The sequence below is a fragment of the Lycium barbarum genome, chromosome 1 (assembly GCF_019175385.1).
Source record: "Lycium barbarum isolate Lr01 chromosome 1, ASM1917538v2, whole genome shotgun sequence".
Lineage (NCBI taxonomy): Eukaryota > Viridiplantae > Streptophyta > Magnoliopsida > Solanales > Solanaceae > Lycium > Lycium barbarum.
Window position 1 is genome coordinate 75940752 of NC_083337.1, and position 22893 is coordinate 75963644.

The following is a 22893-nucleotide window of genomic DNA, read 5'->3' on the forward strand; positions in this document are numbered from 1 at the left end:
ACTTTTACATTCGGAAAATTTGAAATCATGATTTGAAATCCCAAATCATAACTTTTTGGATGATTTGAGATTTCATCTCATGAGATGAAATCGCATGTCCAAACGCCTACTAATACGGCTATATGATTCCTTGTATCACCGTCAAAAAGATTCATTAAAACAAGACACTGGCTCCTTATGTCGTCATTCAACCTACTGCAATTTTTTCTCTTTTATCCGAACTTGGAATCGGTTATTATTTGTGAAACTCACATCATCTTATTTAGGGTTGTTCAAAACCGAACCGCCACCGATAACCCAACCGTAAAATTGACTTATTGGCTTATTAGTAGTGGGCTATCGGATTAGCGGTTGGGGAATGGATTAAAATTTTGTAGTTAACGGCTTATCGGTGCGGGGGCGGATTACATAATTTTCTTATTGGGCAAACCGTTAACCCGTTAAGAATTTATCATATTTATATTTTTACCCCTAAACATATAAAATATGTATTGTAAACCTAAAACACTAAAATCTAAAGCTAAAGAACTAAAGTGAAAAGTCTGAACCATCAGTAATTATCTTCGGTAAACTCTTCCATTAACCATAAATTATTATTATTATTATTATCCATTAACCATAAATTATTATTATTATTATTATTATTATTATTATTATTATTTTGTGTTGGAAGTTACTATTGCAATAATTGTGGTTCCAGAGAAAGGTGGTGAAGTGATCACCATCGGAAGGGTTGAGATTAAACTTGTGAATTCTTAACTGTTAAGTCCTGCCCTGTGGCTATGGGGCTTAATTGACTTCCTAGTTGTTAAATTATGAATAAAATGTTTGTCTTTCAAGGCAAAAAAAAAAAAATAGCAATTACGTAATTTAACCGATACACCGCCCGATAACCGTCCGATAATTGCTAACCCGATACCGAACCAACCGATATCTTATCGGTTGGCTAGCGGATTAGTAATTTTAAAAGCCGATAACCGTTAAGCCGAACCGTTAAGCGTAGTTATCCGCCCAATCCGCCCGATAAGCAGCCCTAATCTTATTAATATAAAACTTGCGCTTACTTGACGATTCTTTCTCATATTTTCCATTTTCAAGATTTATGTTTTTACTCAAAATATTCTCAGTCTGAATTGATCTGACAATGAAAGATTTGAAATTTTCCATCGACTAAATATGATACCCCATATCGGCACTCGAATCTATTAAGTGTTGTATAAATGTTGTAGCTAGTTCACATTGACGAAAAGTTTTACTATGTGCCTCACACAACTGACATTTGTTGTGTGAGGCTCCATTTTGTGAGACAAAAAATGAACCCACATGTTACATTTATGGGTCCACAAATTTTTGGCTGACTTTTTTGTATCATAAAATGAAGCCTCACACAACTAATATCAGTTGTGTGAGGCACATATTAAAATTTTTCTATATTGACGTGTAGAAGGTGACATAGAGAATCTGACGTGAGCTTGCTAGTAATGGGAATCTCTCTTTCATAGGTCTAACAGAAAATGAGTTGTTGGGGTCTTGAAAAACAATTTTATATTTAAACTTATTATTACTCCCTCTGTTCAATATTAAGTGTCACTTTAGTCCAAAATATTATCTCATAATAAGTGTTATCTTAGGAAATCAAGACATAAATTGGCTAGTTTTTTTCAATTTTACCCTTAGACAAAAAATGACAAGTTAAAGCAATATTTAAATGATGATTGAAAAAATCACATAGTAATTTGTTATTGTTAGATTCTCAATGTCAAAACGATCACTATTTGTGCATGCTCTAATAAAAAAGAAAAAATTATTTAATTTTATTATATAGGAATAATTTAATAAATTTTATTTAGTATTATTAATTTCTTAATATGTATTTTTTTTTTTTTTTAGCTATGTGACACTTATTGGGACGGAGGGAGTACTTGTGTAATACGAGGAAAGGCATGTTGATTGCAAGTTGGCAACCAGTGTACTGAAAGACAGATTTGGGATGTTTGACTTCTCATGGGTGCCGTGAAATCCTCAAATATAGTACGGCGCTTAACTTGCACAATTTATTACCTACTAAATAATGCTTTAACAGTCGCTAAATATATATATTTTTATTTGTACTCTTTAGAAGAGCCAGTTTATGGCACTTTTGTCGTCCGTTTTTTTATATTAAATTGTAGGCCCCACTCATGTTTAATTCCCCACTCATATATATTAAACAAAATAACTATTATTAAACAAAACAACTAATATAAAAAAAATGTGGGCCACATAATTTTAAGGTGTATATATATCCGTTCCAAATTTTTTTCAAAAAACGTTATGAGCCCCACATGTATTAAACAATAATTAATATTAAAAAAATAGTACAAATTAATAATGTTAAAAAAAAATGCCCCCAAATTAAAAAATCAAACAATATTTATGTAATTTTCAAAGTATCTCATTAAGTCAATAATGATAGATTCATTGTCACGTGCGTTTTCGTAGCAAACACTAATATAATAAAATTTTAAATACGGAACACAAACTACAATGTTATATTAATCGTGTTTTGAACATAGTATTCCATGTGTGTATATATATATATATATATATATATATATTATATGCATAAAAATAATGCAAACTAATAATGTTCAAAAGGGTAGGCTCCATACTAAACAACACCAAGCAATATAAAAAAGAGAAAACTGCGTATATATACATGTTAAGGAGAAATATTTACGAAACGTAACGATAGTTTTCCTTATTTACAAAACATAATGATATATTACGCAACATGACGAATTTTCATATATTTTTTGTTTTTTATTTTTTTTCCAGAAAAAATATATATTTTTTATAAAAAAAATATTTTTTAAAAAAATATATATTTTTTTAAATTTTTTTTTTCTCAAAGGCTTACAAAATTACCTCAAATTTCTGTGTATGAAAGTTGTATGAAAAATGTATGAAATATGTATGTGTGGGCGAAATTTTTAATATAATTTTCATATACAAAATTTTGAGCGAAAACTTTAAGCCTTGAATATTGTATGAAAATTGTTACAATGTTATTGTAGTTATATTAATTTTCCAGAAACCTAATATGAACTTTATATACAAAAAATGTGAATGAAATTCTAAGTCTTGAGGGAGATATACACATTTCATACTATTCTCATGCATAAAATTTTGAGCGTAATGTTCAAGCCTTGATCAAGATATACACATTTCATACGTTCTTAATACATAAAATTTGAGCGAACTTTTTAAGCCTTGAGCAAGATATACACATTTCATACATAAAAGTTTGAGCGATTATTTTAAGTCTTGAATATTGTATCAAAGTTGTATACAATGTAATTGTAGTTGTATTAATTTTACATAAATCTAACATGAATTTTATATACGGTAATGTGAGCGAAATTTTAAGACATGAGCAAGATACAAATTTCATATTGTTTTTATACACACAATTTTGAGCGAATTTTTAAGCCTTGAACGAGATATACACATTTCATACATTTTTCATACCGTTTTCATACACTAAATTTTTAGCAAACTTTTTAAGTCTTGAGCGAGATATACACATTTCATAAAACTTTCATACATAAGTTTGTGAGCGAAAAAAAAAATATTAATTTGTTTTTAAAAAAAATAATTTAAAAAAAAATAAAAAAAAAAATTAAAAAAAAAAAATTTTAAAAATAAAAAATTTTAAAAAAATAAAGCATGTTTTGTATAGGATTTGTAATGTTATGTTTTGTAAATATAAAACTATCGTCACGTTTCGTAAATATTTCTCCTTAAGATGTATATATATGTCAAAGACCCTATAAAAAATAAAATTAAAAAAAAACTATATAAAGCATGGGTTTAGACCCATGCTTCGTCGTCCGTTGTCCCTTAAAAAAAAGGAGTGGGTTCCATACTAAATAACACCGAGCAATAAAAAAAAGGAAAAAAAAAGTGGAACTCATCATCTCCAAACTCATGGGAAAAAAAAAGTGAACCCTATATTATCAAAATCAAGCAATATCAAAAAAAAAAAAAAAAAAAAAAAAAGTGAACCCCATATTAAAAAAATATAATGTTAAAAAAAAGTGTTGGCTTTGTATTCATAGCAAACACTAATATGATAAAGTTTTAGATACGGAGCACAAACTACAATATTATATTAATCGTATTTTGAATATAGTATATGTATATATATTATATGCATAAAATAGTACAAACTAATAATGTCCCAAAAAAAAGGTGCATCCCATAAAGGTTGGAACTTATACTAAACAACATCAAGCAATATAAAAAAAAAAATTGGGACCCACCATCTCCAAACTCACTGTAAAAAAAAAAGGTGAACGTCATATTAATAAAAGCAAACAATATCAAAAAAAAAAAGTGAACACCATATTAAAAAAAATAATGTGAAAAAAAAGTGCAGACTTTGTATTTGTAGTTAACACTAATATACTAAAGTTTTAGATACGGAGTACAAACTACAATGTTATATTAATCGTGTTTTGAACATAGTGTGTGTGTGTATATATATATATATATATGCATAAAAATAGTGCAAATTAATAATGTAAAAAAAAAAAGCGCACTCCATATTAAAAAATCAAACAATAGTCATGTAATTTCCAAAGTATCTCATTAAGTCAATAATGGCAGATTCATTGCCACGTGCGTATCAATCCATTAGTGGGAGCAAATAAAATTATTTTTCTTCAAAAAGTTAAGTAGTCAAACCATACAGTTTTTTTTTTTATATATTAGCCTGAGATCTAATCTAGATATTAAACTGTTATATTTGTTATTCCGCTATGTCATTTATTTGTTATGTTCGGTAAAATAAATATGCTTAAAATATTTATACTTTAAAATAACATAGAATTTAATTACTTTTTTATTTTTATTCCTACTCTAATAAATGTGAAAAGAGATTAATGTCGTAAAAAAAATATATCAAATGGAGATCAAATAATGACTAAGGTAAATTACTCAAATTATAATTCTAATCGGCGTTTTCTTAAAAAATCATGCAAAAGACAACATGACAAGTAAAATGAGATAAAAAATAATAAGTATTTTACACCTTTAAATTAATCGAATTAAAATTGAAAGTATCAACTGATGCTTAAATATTGCTATTGTTTTATCTCAAAGAGAGGAAAATAGTTTCCTTTTAAACAAGTCTTCTCTTTTAAAAAATATTAATAAATTTGCCGATTTTGTATTCGTAACAAACATTAATATAATAAAATTTTAGATACGGAGCACAAACTACAATTATATATATATATATATATTCAAAGACAACTACATACACATAAATGCATTATAATGTAAAGTGTTGGGCCCGTGCGCAGCAAAGAGACGCCACATACAAGTCAGATCTAAAAAAGATCCATTGCTACGTCCTCTACAATTTTTGCTCAAATTTCATTCTTTTCTCGAGAACACTGTTTGAGTATTTTTGAGTTGGAGAGTTAGGCTTGAAGGAGAAAGAGTTTAGGGCAAAACTTTGAGCTCAATTTTAAAGTTAATATTCATTTTAGACTATTCTTCAAATTTTTTGTACTCTTCTCTTGATTATTGTTGTCATGAGTTCTTTAGGCGGAGATGTGGGATTGTTTTACTCTAATTTTCTCAATATAAATCATATACTCTACATAGTATGCTAATTTGAGAAGGTTAGCACACTATTTATTCTGTATTTTGCTTAGTTTTTTTGGGGATAATATTTGGGTAAAATAGAAGAAACTGAATGTTTGAAGGAAAATTCTTCAAGAATGGTGAGGAGGAAGGTATGTAATTCTTTGGCTTTTCAATTTGTTAATAGGAGTATCAATATACTATATGTGCTTCCTGATTCTCTAAAACTAAAAATCTTCAGGTTTATTTTCTGAGATATTGTTGTAGGGAGTGACAAGAGGCAATGTGATAGAGAAATTTTTAAAAAAGAATATGATGATTCCTTATTGCAGAGGAGATTCACAAATTTAACTGTAGTTAAGATACAAATTACAGCTTTAAATAAGTTTCATGTAACCACATCAAATAGTTGTGTTGTTGGTAAAGTTAAACAACTTATATTTTTTTATTTTTACATGACTGAACTCGCAAAACAAGTGAATTTCTTATCCTGAAAAGAGTTCCTATCAATGCAAGATGTTCAAATGTTCAGAATCCAAGTGAAAGAATCATTTGCACGCAATTATCAACCAACATCTGGAAAGGTGTATATTCAGTCATGTGCTGAAAACGAAAAGTAGTCTGGTTCCCTCCTGACACTAACCTTGAATGACATTGGAGAAGACAACAAAAAAATGAACACTTTTGTTCAGTCAAAGGAGACACAAAAGTAGCAACTGAACTAGGTGGATTTGAATATGGGGAGGGTGGGGGGTGAGGGCGGAAACAACTTTAATGGAAAATATAATGGGAAAAAAAAATAAGTGGAAGAGTCTGAAGAACAATTTGTTTGGAGTATACCTTTGTTGTCTATTCTCTGGATTTAATATTATTGATTGAAAAAAAAAGTTTCCTTTTCAGGAGACATCAACTATGTCCATTTGTGCTATACCAGTGGCTTTGAAATGTCTAACAGGTAAGCAGTCTCTAACATTCTCTCTGTCATGCTTCTAGGTCAATAATCCTGGTGAATGGATGCATACTTTCTTTTCTTAATGTCTATAGATGTCAAAAATTATCCTTTTTTTTCTTTTATAATGAGAATTATCCAGTTCTTATCCATTGCAAGTGTGAAAAAGTGCATTAACTTCATTCCTTTTAGTTTGGACAGCTCTTAGATTTGCTTTTTCTACAACTATTATGCTTACATGTTAGCATTTCTACAAGTCGGATTGCTTATGTTTGTTTTGTTTGTATTGACAGTTAAATAGGGATGGATAACACAGAGATATAGTATGTGACAATAGAACTGGAATGCTAAAGGTAAGTTCTTATTTGCTTACTTTTATGTTTCCGAAAGATGGATTTATAATAGTTAACCACAAGTGTCCTCTGCTCTCTAAAAATGTCTTGAATATCTGAATGTAAAGTCACTTTCATGTATTAGTAGGAGATGTAAGATTCTGCAATGCCAAAGTGAACAATATTTTGCTTTTTTATTTTCCCTTGGAGCAGATTTAGTTTTAAATTAAATGAGATTCGCCAAGAAGTATGAAGGATTGCCTTACCTCCTGCACTAGCTATTGAATCTCCTTTGTAAAAATTTATACCTAGGTGTGATATTTTTAAATTTCCTTACTTAAATTTCTGATTTCGACACTCAATAAGACGGCAATTTTTTTTTTCTTGAAAGTATTTAAGAAGAAGGACAAGAAAAAAGAGAAGAAGGAGCTCACTTCACGCCTCCTAGAATTACAATATTGGTAGGCGTTACATAAAACACATGAAATAGGCCTAATTAAGAAGGACAAGTAAATGAACCAAAATTTAGTGTATATGAGTTGGTGTTTAATTCTTTTGGATATAATTTCTTGCATATAATTTCTTGCTAGATTTTTTAGTCACATGTGAGTAATTTTATAAGATTTTCACATGCATCATGTCTCTTTGATGCGCTTTGTCTTTGTCATCAATTAATTAGTGAAAAATTGAACGGTCTTATGGAAAATCAAAGAAAAATACCTGAAAGTATGCACGAAGTGGACTATGCACCTAGGTGTTTGCTGGATCTATTTTCTTTTTATTCTTTAATACAGTAAAAACAGGGTCATTGTTGGTCTGAGATGCAATTTTGAGCTCTTTGAAGCATTAAAGTTATCATCACTAACTACATGAACCTATTCCTCCTCTCCTTTTGGCCAAGATGTATTTTTGTGTTTTTCTCCCTGAATTTTGGCAGCATAGTTGACTTGATTTAGTTTGTTGATTTTGGTATGAGCAGTATTCTGCCCCTTGAAGCTTATTGTGAGTTTGATCATTGGATTGTGGGTTTAATTGGATAGCAACCTATGTTGCTAAAAGAAATTAAAAAGTTTTTGTATCGTTTAACTTGACTGCAGCATCAGGAATAAGTCCTTCTCGCTCAGAAGAAATATGCGATATTTTAATGTTATGATTCTTGCCCCAGCGGTTTCCTGTGAAGCTAATTTTCTCAATCAATATGCCAAGTAAATGAAAGTGCATGTTGCTATTATGGTTCACACTGTATAGTAAATAGTAATGGGTAAGGGTGTCGTAACTTATTTTAGTTACTGAATTGTTGTGTCAGTTATATATGTGCTAAATCCATATGCTTATATAATACCAATGATATGCAATTTCTTACTTATTTACTGATGATAGCTTTCTCTGACTTGGAATCATTAATTAGGAAACAAAAGTAACGGTGCAGTTTGAGGAGCAGTCAGATTGAGGGATAAATGCAAGTAGCAGAACTGAGTAAGTGCCCGATAGTATATTTTCTTTAGCTTTCCAACTGTTGATGATATCCTTTGAATCATCTTAGCTACAAAGAAGAAAAGGAAGTTATGTGCAGTGTAGTTAAAGGTTCTCAAGGTGATAATACTACATTTTTTGGTAAATATTATAAATGGCTCATTTGGATCTTCTGCTTACTTTCCATCATCTTAATTAAAAACAGTCATCTCAACTGCTGCTTGGTCTTCTGTTAACAAAAATATTTCTATATGTATCATCAATAGTATTGTAATTGTACTCCAAAAATATTACTTTTTTATGTTGCCTTCAGGATCCTCCAGTTGGAACTAATGTGGTTGAAGTATATAACAATGCTTAGTTATGTGGTACTTTTAGGAACATTACCAGACAACTTGATCCAGTTATCGTCCGGGCTAATATTTCATTGTGCCTCTTTAACTATTTGATTTCTTATCTGATGAATTTGTGTGAATAGATTGAAGTTACAGTGAGGAATAGGAGTTGTAAATTTCATTACTTTATTTATGTAAGGTAATGGAGCTTAATGTTTTAATGAAACCAACAGCAACTTGAAGTTAGTTTTATTGCCGATTTTCTGGTTTGAGACAGTCAGAGATACTGATGACTTACTTAGTGTTAACTACTTACCAGTTACGGATGTGGGAACTTGATAATTAATAAGGTTGTCTGCTAATAGTGAGACAAGGGCTATTTTTTCCCATCTTACAATTAGCTGACCTTTCTTGATCTAATTTCCTTCGTTCTTTTTTATTTTGTTTGAATGTGTAACTTAACTTGAGAATTCAATAATTGGACTAGATTGAGGAATTCCCAACTGATTAAAATGATACTGAAAATGCTGTCCTGGACGAAGACAATATGAACTGAGTACATTCTTTTACATGTTTTACAAGACTTATGCGCTAAGATAAAATGACTTCTTTGTAAGTCAATTTACAGGTGTTTAAGAAAATGTACTTTTCATTTCTTTCCCTAATTCCTTCTTACGAAGATTTTTGAATGTTAAAACCCTACAATAGGAGAGTTTTTCCCTTCAAAAAAGACATACATGCAGAAGTGCGTCCATATATTTGGTAACTCGCAATGTTTTCCGTTTGTACATTTTGCTAGCATTTGTTTTGCACGCATTCTACGTAAAGAAACATCATAATGTACTTTATTTTTACAGCAACACGTGACTTAACAATGTTACATTGTATTGATTTCTTTTCCAGTCTAAGCTCTGTTTTGATATGGACTGAGATTTTTACAGTGGACACATATTCCATCTCTTTTGTTAACTTTCTTAAAGGATTCTACACATACATCTATTCGATTCAACCAAAAAAGTATTGGGATTATGATCCCTTACTGTTCGATGGGCGTAAGCTGTTGATTTACTGATTTGTTTAGTTTACACATGAATACTTTTGAGGCTGTACAGATGAATTTAATATTTTCTCTCTGTTGATTGAAAATTAAGAGAGGAGAATACAACGGCCTATTTCAGAGAATACACTTTAGTAATGATGAAAAATGCATCATAAAATCCTTAGGCCAGTGAGAAGAGAAAGGTTGGTCTTTTCCTTCTTTGCTTTGTAATATTTTCATAATCAATTCTTGTGTTATCAGCTTCTTAGAGTTGACAAGTTAGTCATTGTGGGTTGTGAAATTTTATAGTCATTGTACAACCCTTTATGAATTATTTAACAGGGAGTTCTACAGGCTATAATGAATTATTCAATTGCAGGGAAATACAACAATGACTAAAGAATTATGTTGTTGAAACTGCACTAAGAGTTGAGAACCTCGAATTTTGAAGATGGTTTCTAGGAAAGACAATTGCAGACAGGTATATTCTTATTCTATAACTTAGTAATTTGATTTCTCAATCTGGTGTTCATCACCTACCAATGAGGTGATCAGGATCTGTTCATGTTTTATATAAATGGAGAGGCGAGGGAAATCTTGCTTGAAATTGTTGTAACTTTAATATGAACTCATCTACCTTATTGTGTAACACCCCAAAATTTTCTTTTTTGAAAGTAACACCTCAAATTTTTAGAAGAAAAAAAAAATATTTTTTTTAGTTATGTTTCGGGTGACCTGACTTCGGGAGGTCGTAACCCCATCCGAATTTGAGAATTTGGGAAAACTCATAAAATGAAAGTTGTAGATAATTGAAATACCTTTCCAACCATATATTATGGGCTTATAGGTGACATCTGGATAAAGAGTTATGGACGTTTTAATGCAGAAAGGTCAAGCTGGACAGCAAAATTCGGCCCAACCCGATTCCAAGTCGGGTCAGGCCCAACCCCTTAGCCCATTAAGGGATATTTTCAGCTCCCTTCTTCATTTACAGACCAAGATTTTCCAGAACCTCCTAGAGAAAGAGAGAGAAGAGAGTAGAGAGAAAAAAACCAAGATTTGATCAAAATCGGAGCTCCGAATCCCAAAGCTCGTGAAGAGAAAAGTGTAGTACGAGTTGTCATCGTCATTTTAAGCTAAATATTGACCTTGGGGAAGGATATTTTCGTGGTTGAGCTACTGCTAAGGTATGTATAAGATTTATTTTATGTTATTAAAGTGTTTATTTGGAGTTTTAACGGATTAGAACGGAGAAAATGACATTATAAACTCGTTTGTTGCCTTATTGCAATTTATGGATTGGGGGCTGTTTTGTTGGATTTAAATGGGTGGAATTGGTTGAGTTATGATGTACAATGATTGTTGATGTTGTTGATAAGTTGCTGTTTTCGAAATTGGGAGAATAAAGTGTATGAAAATATCGTATACAAAGCGTATGCTAGGTTGTTTTGTATGATTTTTATGGCTGTTTTGTGATAATATTTTGGGGCTGTTTGATATGATTTTTGTGTGGCTATTTTATGATAATATTTTGGGACTGGTTGGTGGTTGTTTTGAATTGTTTTGTGGGCTGGAATATCAAGGGAGTTGCTGCCCAGAATTTTGTTTTGCAAACCCGTTTTTGGATTGGGACTGCTGTTAGAATTTTTAGCATAACTCCTTGTATACAGCTCCGTTTTGAGTGCTTCAAGATGTTCTGGAAAGCTATTTCATAGACCTAAAACTTTCATCAAGGCTGTAAAACCCAGTTTTGCCTTTAGCTACCCGAAAAGGGGTGATGAAGTGCAGGGGGAGGTGCTGTCCAGATTTCTGTTTTGAACATTCTACATGGACTGCTGTTAGTATTTTGAGCATATCTTTTTGTACAAAATTGTTGTAGGGGTGATTCGAATTTATATGAGACCCTAAGACATATATCTACAACTTTCATTGAGGACACAAAGTCCAGTTTTTCCATTTACCCCTTCGAAACTGAGCAACAATACAAGACGGTAGCGCTGTCCAGAATTTCTGTTTTGATAGTTTGGGCTGATTTTCGTTGATTTCGTGTTTAGTTGTGATGTGCTGGGACTTTTGAACTTAAGTAGATATTTATTTGTGTATTTAAGGTATATATGCTCTTGTACAAGCTAAGAGGAATTATTTGACGAAGTGGACTTTGATTGGTCTATGGCGTAGATGATTTGAACTCCTCGAGTTGTGGTAGAACTTGTTGTGTGGTAAAACGCCAAGGTTTGTGTATAAACTTGAACTTAAAATATCTTTATTTTTCTGGAATTTTGAAGTATCTTGATGATTTATTTCTTTACTCTTCATCTTATATTATTATATGGTTATTGTCTCAAGTATTGCAAGACTTTTGCTAAATCGCCCACTTGTACGAATTGCTTGATCATTTTGCATTCTTGTTGGGACTTTGTCCTTCTTGTTATGGTGACTAGTCATCGATATTGGCATGCCCCTCGATTCGGATCTTGCCCATCTTGACTTTGGATTTACATTTCGTCTTGACGATGGATTTTCGTCCATTTTCGAGTACGAGTGGAAAGCCACTTTCAACATGGTTCTTGATTCTCTTGATATTGGGTGACGACCCCTTTCTGATATGGGCTTCGGTCCTTCTTGATTTCGGGGCTTCGGCCCGTCTTGATATTGATTGTGCGTAGTGTGATGGCATGACGTACATATTGGGCGAAAGTGGTTATTTGACAAATTCTCTTGAATTGAATTATAAGCTTTCTTAATACTTGAGCCTTAGAATATTAGTATTGATATTTTGAAACTCTTCAAGGTTTGTATTCGATACTTTGATATACTTGTTCACTTGGGCTTATTGTTACCTTATTGAGCCACCTACGGCGAACAAGGGAATTGGAGAATTTAATGGCTCCAAGCCCAAAGTTTATACACCACTAAGCTTCATGCTTAGCGATAGTTGTTTTCTATCGTAGGTAATGCGCGAGATGAGGTATGAAGATGGCCATTTGGAGTAGACTTTATGGGAGCCCTTGTGAAGATCACATCTGCATATGCATCTAGATTTTGTAAATTTTTGGGGACTTGTACATGATACATATGTGGCACTTACGTATGAAATTTTGAAGGCTTGTGGAAAACAAGACCATGTGCTTGTAACTTAAACTTGATGACTGGTTTTGCTATTTTAGGGTGTGTTTTTAACCCAAGTCATGCCATATACTGAATTTGTATTTTGTCTTGTAATTATGTACAAAGGATGATAATAGTTTTGTGAAAATCACTAGTTTGAGTTTTGTGCATCTTATGGACCCGTAATGGTGTTGATTTGGAAATAAAATTTCAAAACAAAGTTTCTTAAATGTGTTGACTATTTGAGAAGGGAATTACCATTTTAAAATGATACTCTGCTATTTTATTTCATCTAAGAAAATTTTTGGAGCGCACAAAAAAAAAATAAAAAAAATGTCGAACTTCCAAATTTTTTCGCATGGGCCTTTTTCCGCTATTAAATATATTTGTGAATATCTTTTGGCATAAGTTCCTTCTAAACGGTGTAAGTGTAAAATTCGCTTTTGTTCGTAATAGTGTCCTCCCAAAGGGGGTGCTACATATTGTAAGCAGGACTTCGCAACATATGCAGAGACGTGACATGGTGAAGCATTGGATCACACTCAACAAACCTTATACATATTTATAATACAAGGTTATGAGCTCGGCAGCCAGTCATCACAGGGGCGATGATATATCCTTCTTCATGCCTTTTATAGAGAAGAAAACAGTGGCAGGTTCGAGCCTTACATTGTTGCACACAATGGCCTTGTGTATATGACTTTATGTGCCTCAAACTCAAATCTATGCAGGACTATTGCAGGACAGTATTACTCTTTTGATTTCATTAGGAGATTTCTACTATTATGTCAATATTTAATGTGGAGCATGGAGGCTATCAGGAATTTCTCATGTAAGGATGACGATGAAAAACATTAGCAGGCAAAATCAAATGATGAATTTCGTGTGTTGTCTCATGTCATGTCTTTTTATGGCATTTAATCTTTTGGCTTTGAAGTTGTACTATTAAAAAAAAGTTTTGTTCTTTCAAGAAATTTCTATGTAGCATAAATAGTCAGCAACTATGTACACTCCGTATGTACATATCCTATTTACGCACAACAACTATTTGTATTCAATTTGTTTGAGTAGGATGAAATATATGGGCATTTCTAGACTTTAGAGGGAGTGACACAGTAGCATATCAACTCTGAAGTCGTTCCTCATGTTGGGCCGTGCGCAGCACGAGCAGCAATTATCTAGACGGCAGCACGGACCTAACACTTTAGATTATAGTGCATTTATGTGTATGTAGTTGTCTTTGAATAGTGATAATATATATATATGTATATATAATATTGTAGTTTATGCTCCGTATCTAAAACTTTATTATATTAATGTTTGCTACGAATACAAAATCGGCAAATTTATTAATATTTTTTAAAAGAGAAGACTTGTTTAAAAAGAAACTATTCTCCTCTCTTTGAGATAAAACAATATCAATATTTAAGCATCAGTTGATATTTTCAATTTTAATTCGATTAATTTAAAGGTGTATAATAAGTACACATACAAAGAAAGTTTGAGAGATTTCATTCATAAAAAGGGTTTAATTTTTTGCCTTTCTGGTGTTTTTGGGACATCTATAGATCATCACGGGTCAATGTGTTTCAACTTTTGCATGTGAAGAAAACAAAAGGGCAGTTTCATGGAGACAAAAAGATCAGAGGCAAAAGTTGGATAAAAAATAAGGTTGTGGGAATAATAAGAAACATAAGGTTTCTTCTTGTTATACTATGATCAAAGAGCAACGTTCAAGATTCTATATTATTCGAAGATGTATCATCATGCTTATTTTTTGGCATAGACACAGCAAGATTTGATGTATCTTCATACTTCCTCTTCTTGGTGTTGAGTCAAGATTGGTTGAAAGCGCGAGGAAAATCAAGATTTAGAGTCAGTGAATTCATGGACAATTGGATTCAGTTGAACTCGCCTCAGGTTAAGGGTTCAGCTTGAAAACGGATTGAATAAAAACGGATCAAATCCCAATGTGCTCGTAAAAAATTCCGCGGTTTGAATGCTGGTTGTCTCTAATCAATTTGGGACTGAATTTGCCACCAAGTTTTTGTTTCACTTGTTCCAAAAGTTATTTGGTAGAAATTGATGATTTTGGTTGTAGAAAAAGAAGAAGAAGAACATGGGTTTGTCTTCAATGTTGTTTATTTTGTTGTTCCTTGTTCGAGAAACCCTTATTTAGGGTATTTGTTTGACTTGTTGGGGTTTTTGCGTTTGTAAATAGCGTACATTGTTCTCAAATTATGGTTTTTTGTGATGTTTTTGTTCTTGTTCTCCTTAAGATTTCGAAAAAATGGCTTGCAATATTGTTGACTTTTTCGAACAGATGAGTAAGTTGCTACAACTTCAGCACTTGTTTGACAGTTGCAGACAGTTGCTGAGGTTGCTTGCTTTAAAAACCTCTATTTAGTGTATTTGTAGTGAAATATTGTTGTTGGTGTTGGTGTTGGTGTTAGTGTTGGTGTTGGTGTTGGTGTTGGTGTTGTCCTGTTATGGTATGGTTTACGAAAAGAAAGGATAAACAATTATTGCACATACATTTGGTGTATTTTGTTTAACTTGTATGATTGTGTGTCTGTAGTAGACGATTTGGCTGTTGTCTTGGAAGTAGATGCTTGTTGTTTTGGTTTGGTTAAGTGTTTAGGAAAAGCTTGGATAAAATCCATCTTGTTGTTGTTGTTGTTGTTGTTGTTGTGTGTTTGTAGTGAAATAAATGATTTTTTTCTGTTGTTGTCCCGGTATGGTTCAGGGTTTAGGAATAGATATCCAATAGATGGTTTTTTTGCTAGCAGTTTTAAACTATTGTTCCATAAAACAGATAGAAATGAGATTTTGCATGTGAAAATCAATTGCAGTTGCAGTTAATGGATGAAACATGAATTATAATAAGCCAGATAATCATAGAATTGGAGCAGATTACACATGCTTTCGCCAATTCCAAGAATAGATCTCACCAGTCCAGATAAATAAAGAATTGGAGCAGATTATGTTGTTCTTTTTGCGTTTGCTATTGATCATACGGAAAAGCGCCAAAATTACCCCTGAACTTTGAAAAATAGTTCATCCATACCCTTCGTTATACTTTAGGGCCAATTATACCCTTACAGTTATACTATGGGGTCAATTATACCCTTATGTCTAACGGCTGCCACGTGGCATCATCTCAGCCCTTCAAAATTATTGTATCCTCAAATAATTTTTTATCCACTAAACTAACTCAAAACGACCCGAATTTTTTTTTTCAGCAAAAATAATACGGAATTATTTTTCTTTTACCATTAAGAAGAGGCAGTTGAGGCTCACTTTCGTCGTCCGGTGGGCCCCTCTTCTTAATAGTAGAAACAACAACAAAATAAATTGTGGGCCCCTCTTCTTAATAGTAAAAAAATAATAATTAATATTAAAAAAAAATTATGAGTCTCATATATATTTAAAAAAAATTGTGGGCTCCATATATATTAAATAAGAACTAATATTAAAAAAAATAGTGCAAATTAATAATGTAAAAAAAAAAGTGCACCTCCTATTAAAAAATCAAACAATATTCATGTAATTTCCAAAGTATCTCATTAAGTCAATAATGATGGATTCATTGCCACGTGCGTATTCATAGCAAACGCTAATATAATAAAGTTTTAAATACGGAGCACACTCTACAATGTTATATTAATCGTGTTTTGAACATAGTATCCCATATTGACAAAATCAAGCAATATATATATATAAAAAAAAAGTGAATCCCATATTAAAAAACAAACAATGTCAAAAAAAAAAGTGCAAAAAAAAAATTGTGGGCCCCATAATTCTAATATATATATATATATATATATACGCATAAAGATAGTGTAAATTAATAATGTCCAAAAAAAAAGTGCACCATCCCATATTAAAAAATAAACAATGTTAAAAAAAAGTGCAAAAAAAAAATTGTGGGCCCATAATTCTAATATATATATATATATATATATATATATATATATATATATATATATATATGCATAAAGATAGTGCAAATTAATAATGTAAAAAAAAAAGTGCACCCCATAAATTGTGGGCCCCTCTTCTTAATATTAGAAACAACAACTAATATTTAAAAAAAAATTGTGGGCCCCATATATATTAAAAAACAACTAATATTAAAAATATAGTGCAAATTAATAATGTCAAAAAAAAAAAAAATTGCACCCCTATTAAAAAATCAAACAATATTCATGTAATTTCCAAAGTATCTCATTAAGTCAATAATGATGGATTCATTGCCATGTTCATATTCGTAGCAAACACTAATATAATAAAGTTTTAAATACGGAGCACAAACTACAATGTTATATTAATCGTGTTTTGAACATAGTATCTCATATTGACAAAATCAAGCAATATATTTAAAAAAAAAAAAAGTGAATCCCATATTAAAAAAACAAATGTCAAAAAAAAGTGCAAAAAAAATTGTGGGCCCCATAATCTAATATATATATATACATAAAATAGTGTAAATTAATAATATCAAAAAAAAAAGTACACCCCATATTAAATATATATATATATAATTATGGGGCCCACAGATTTTTTTTGCACCTTTTTTTTGACATTGTTTGTTTTTTTAATATGGGATTTTTGTTTTTAATATATTACTTGATTTTGTCAATATGGGATACTATGTTCAAGTAATATATTAAAAAAAAAAAGTGAATCTCATATTAAAAAAATAAACAATGTAAAAGAAAAAAGGTGCAAAAAAAATTTGTGGGCCCCATAATTATATATATATATATATATATATATATATATATGCATAAAAAATAGTGCAAATTAATAATGTACAAAAAAAAAAGTTCACCCCTATTAAAAAATCAAACAATATTCATGTAATTTCCAAAGTATCTCATTAAGTCAATAATGATGGATTCATTGTCACATGCGAATTCGTAGCAAACACTAATATAATAAAATTTTAGATACGGAGCATAAATTACAATGTTATATTAATCATATTTCAAACATAATATATATATATATATATAAATACACTATAATCTGAAGTGTTGGGCTCGTGCGCAGCACGGGCATAAGCCATCTAGTACACTATATAGAAGAGCCAGTTCGGCTTACTTTCTCGTCGTCCGTTGTGGACGAACAGGGGTAGAATTGTAATTTCGCCCCCAGTACTTATTTTATTAATTATTAAAGCCACCACTACTGATATCTACTCCTTCAACTCCTCTCTTCCTTACGAATTGTAGGAGCTACCAGAACATCAGATCTATTCACCCTCGCTTCACCTTCTCCGCTTCTGACATCGGTACTGCTCCTCAATACAGACCATTCTCTTAAATTTCTCTGCTTTGGTTCGAGTTAGTCTTCGGTGGTGTTGTATCAGTGAGTTACAGTAACTTATTTTCCTTCTTTTTCTTTCTAAACAGTACCAGAGCAAAGTGAGAATCATATAGTAATAGTAATAATTTTAGCGAAAATTTTGAGGCTATGATGATGATTTTTTGTTCTTAGTTTGTCTGAGCAAAGTTGATTAGGGTATTGGGATGCCCCGACCCGTATCGTGGCGGGCCGACCCGAAAACCGGTGTTTGCAGCCATGTTGGTGATTTTAGTCTCTCTTTGCAGGACCGTAAGTATATTACAGATCTGAGCCTCAATGCTTGATTTTTCTTAAAAAGGGAAAATTACACTCTATGTCTACTGGAACAAAAATCCTTTTATACACTTCTATACAAGTTTGATACATTATGTATAGTAGTGTATACTAAAAATATGGCTACGCGGGGTTATATTTTATGTTGGGCTGTATATTTTTCATTGATGGCGCAATGGTAACGGGGATGCAATACCAGTAAAATCTTAGAGAAAATTCTATAGACATGGAAGGGTATGAAAAGTAATGAGAAATTTATTGGTAATTCATGATATGCCTGAGACAACTCAATAATCGTTTATTGTATCTCTTTTTTCTTTTTTCACAGGTGTTCTTCAAGATTCTCATCTATAAGGTACATTATTTACTTTGCTTTACTACTTTAGTAGGAATCCTGATTCCTAAAGCATAATAAGTGAACGTAAATCAAATGATGTGACACTTATTCTTTGGATTTGGATAGTTTTGTGTATTAAATCGAATTAAACGGGAAGTCAATAAAAGTGTACTATCATTCGAAGGTTGTTGAGAATTATTTCAATAGTTAATGTAAATTTGATTTGATGAAAGTTTAAGCTGTTTGGGATTTACTAGAAGTCCATTAGTATATTTTGGGCTATTAAGGCTTCGACTCTGCCTATTATTATTCTGCTGCACATCAAAGCTTAGTAACAAGTGAAGAGAGTAGGAATTGAGCTTTTGTAAATAGCAAATTTTATCAATATTCCATTAGCGATATTGTTTGGGCCATTCTTGATTGCTGTTTGGTTCTTGGGTTTATGTTGCTTTGATATTAATGTGGACCTTTACAAAATTTTGGACAGTTGGTGAGCTACTTTCGCCTAATTTGCTACTGTGTATCGACCCTTTTGGGAGTCAAAAAGCTTGCTGATTTTTAGTACTATAGTTGCTGTTGTTGTTGAATTTGTGCTAAAGTTGAAGTCTTTATTACGCTTGGTGCGTAGAATTCAGTCCATGTAGTTGCTGCTTTTCACAGATTAAGTTGTGCCAGTGGCAAGGCTGACTGTTATGCTATTACCTTATTTGACTCTAATTTACGTTTCTCTTCATAGTTTTGACAATTTCGCAGAATATAAGATACATGAAGCCTACTGTTTGTATTAATTACATCAGTATATGAACTGATAAAAAATGATGACAAGATGAGTTTAGTTTTTCTAGCCAATAATTATGTTGTGGCAATGGTATGGCTAACTCTTATGGTTTTGCAGTTCGCTCCATTTACAGAACCTGCAAATCGGTTTAGTAAAGGCGTCTGGACATACATTATTTGCAAAAACCGAAATACTGTTTGTAAATCAATGTGTGTGTTACGAGTTTATCCACTATTTCAACGAGCCTGAACTAAAAAATTATAGCTTTGTGATCATTTCAGGAGCTAAACAGTGACGAGTCACATTCAAAGGTGATAAAAGTTCCCAATAACAGTCCCAAATAGTTGGCCCAGGGTAAATTGGTGTTTATGAATGAGGTAAAATTAAAGAGGTAGCGCCTCATAGATCCCTGTTTATCATGGTATTTCTAGAACAAATGAAAATGAACCATTTTACATATTACTTTCTCCAACAATTTTGAGTCAACTTTCCTGAGTTAAGAGTTAATATTCAAGTCAACATGGTCCCTGTATGAGACTAAATTGTGTGCTTGAAGGAAACTATAATGCTTTGGCAGCATTATGTCAAATGGAGGAAAAATAGTTGCTGAGAATTTAGGAGGTGAGTGTTTCTAGGTACACCTGCTTTATCTCCAATTATTTCCCCTCACTGCTGTTGGCCTCAATAATACTGAAAGATTGAAAGACTGTTAAAATGTTGATCTATGACCATGATGTAGAGTCCATTTCTTAGAAGGATCTTTGGAAAAATACTTAAAATTCCTTATTCTAGCAACAGGTCATTACCTTTTTGTTGTTCCAAAAAAAGGTCTTGCAAGGAGAACAAAACAATCCAATGAAATTGTAAGTTAGCTTATGTTTCTTGGCAGTAGTTGCTGCTTTGTTTACTTTGGACATTGAAATTTATGAAGTCTGTGGTTCAGTTTTCTTTTGTAAAGGAGGTGGAATTAGTATTGACAAGTAATTTTCATTCCCACTTACTCTTCTTGGTATCCCTGCTTGCTCGGAGTTGACAGTCTGTTGTCTTTGAAATATATTGTACCCTTGTGACTGTCGATTTAAGCTATTAACTAGAAAAAGATTTCTTAGGTCATTGTACTTAGCAACCTTACTATCACCCATAGAGACTTTATCGTTTTGCTCTGCTACTTTCAGTTTTCCTCTGGAATTGCTGATGAGATGTGCCGCTTTTGCCCTCTATCCATTTAGTATAGTTCATTTTCTATGTAGCAGTAGCACGGCTAGGTTTTCCTTCAACGAAAGGAGGGGTCCAGACGTCACTCACTTTAGCAGAATATGCAATACCAACCTACATGATTAGACCATTGAATAACAAGCGCTATTGAGCAACTATAGAGTTCAACAAAATGTAGATAAGCAGACAAGCTCACACCATTATTTTGTCCCCTTTGGCACACACATATTGTAGAGAAGAACCATATTAAATCCATACCATGTTGTATCATAAACACTTTTGATTACTGTAATCTATTGACTATGTTATATTTGGCACTGCTTTCATTGAAATTGGAAAAAAAAAAATCTAAATGCCTAAAACACTTACAGCCTTTGGTGTTTGAAGCGACTAAGATACCTGGTAAATTATATTTGCAGGTCACTCGATCTCTTACAATAAAGGAAGTTCAACTCTTAGGATTGCTAACGATTTTCATCACCTGGACGAGATTTCAAATTGGAAGGAAGACTTAAATCAGATGAATGAAAACGTCACCCTGTTGACTTTGGAAGACATATTTAGTTTCTAGATTTTTAATCTCTGCAGTTACATAGGTGATTGTACTAACTGTCCAGGTTATAGCTCAGCGAAGTTATTATGCTACTCAAAGCCTATTCACTGTACATAGGCCAATATTAGCTTTCATTTTCATAGTTTAAAACTCTTGCAGCTTTGGTTTTAGTATCTTAGAACTCAGTCTTCTACTAGCTTTAAACTTAGATGACTATCTGATGGAATAAAAGTGGGAAGAGTTCAACCAAGAGAATGAAGTTTCAAACAATAGCTATATGATTAAAAGGACAGAAAGTAGGCGGTAAGTCTACATGTTACATCTATATCGTTGCTAAGGTCAAATGTTGGGCCCGTCCTCAGCACAGGCCATCTAAATGTAGGTATCAGATATCATAATGATTATTGCCTGTAGTCTCTTACCATATTGTGTACGTATGTTTTTAAATTTCAAGCTGTCGTTAGGAAAGTGAGCACTAATACGCCCGTGCTATGTAGCCACATACGTTGTTGGGCCCGTGCTATAGTCTCTCAATAATTCTTATGTGTCATCTTCACCTTTTTGGGGCACATGTACTCTTGAAATGTTTTTCTTTTTTAAAATATGAACTTCTTCACATTTACAAATTCTTAAGTAAATCACCTTTTAAAACCTTCATTATTAAACAAAGTATGAAAGTGAACTATATGCAGTTTCGGATGTTATTACAAAGAAATATATTTTTCCTGAAAATTCTTACATATGTGGAAAAATATAACATTCACATATTAGTAAAATTACTGATACAATGTAATAAGGATAAAGTTGTAATAAAATTAACATATTAATATTGATTTTGTTTATAGGTAAAGAATTATTTTCATGAGGGAAATACGTCTAAGTAGGCGTTTGGTCATGAAAACCAATATTTTTCACTTTATTTGAAATTCTGAAGTTTGAGTTGAAGATGAAGTTGTGTTTGGTTATAATTTTTGTAAAGAATATTTGGTTGTTTGAACGTACTGAAAGTGAAAAAAGTGAAAACAGAATTTTTGGTGTTTTTCAAATTTTAAATACAGCTTCAAGTTGTATTTGGAGTTTTTATGGCCAAACGTTGATTTTCAAATAAAGTGAAAACGTTTTCCGGAAAAAAGTGAAAAATTCTTATCGCCAAATGGGCCCTAAGTATTAGAAAATCAAACATTGAAAGTAGTTTCATCATCAGAAATATACGTGTTCAATTATACATGAAATATATATGTCTAAGGGGGCAGGATTTTTCCCAAAGCATATCATGATCAAGTTAATGGTCTTTGTTTTTGGCACGGTACTGAAATTTTTTATTTTTATTTCTGCTTAGAACATGGTTTGAACCTTTTATTGAAAGTAGTAACTAATGCTTAAATATTGCTATTGTTTTATGTCAAAGAGAGGAAAATAGTTTCCTTTTAAACAAGTCTTCTCTTTTAAAAAATATTAATAACTTTGCCGATTTTGTATTCGTAACAAACATTAATA

General features: G+C 31.8%; 3 long non-coding RNA genes across 11 annotated transcripts; all 3 read left to right on the forward strand.

The window, feature by feature from the left end:
- Positions 1-5726: 5726 nt before the first annotated feature.
- Positions 5727-13914, forward strand: LOC132635986 (uncharacterized). Of its 5 annotated transcripts, none has more exons than XR_009580891.1 (6): positions 5727-5786; positions 6535-6589; positions 6877-6936; positions 8324-8391; positions 10142-10243; positions 13363-13914. It is a non-coding gene; the product is annotated as an uncharacterized LOC132635986 (long non-coding RNA). The 5 variants fall into 5 exon arrangements; XR_009580894.1 differs by lacking the exon at positions 5727-5786 and adding an exon at positions 9875-9965 and having other exon boundaries at positions 5864-6589; XR_009580893.1 differs by lacking the exon at positions 5727-5786 and having other exon boundaries at positions 5864-6589; positions 7129-8391.
- LOC132636000 (uncharacterized) lies at positions 10511-13210 on the forward strand. The gene is made up of 3 exons (XR_009580899.1): positions 10511-10949; positions 11871-11994; positions 12714-13210. It is a non-coding gene; the product is annotated as an uncharacterized LOC132636000 (long non-coding RNA).
- Positions 13915-17986: 4072 nt separating the features above from the next.
- LOC132636004 (uncharacterized) lies at positions 17987-21651 on the forward strand. 5 transcript variants are annotated; one of them, XR_009580911.1, is made up of 4 exons: positions 17987-18489; positions 18842-18868; positions 19746-20249; positions 21263-21651. It is a non-coding gene; the product is annotated as an uncharacterized LOC132636004 (long non-coding RNA). The 5 variants fall into 5 exon arrangements; XR_009580907.1 differs by having other exon boundaries at positions 17989-18489; positions 19910-20249; XR_009580905.1 differs by having other exon boundaries at positions 17990-18489; positions 19746-20005.
- Positions 21652-22893: the final 1242 nt, after the last annotated feature.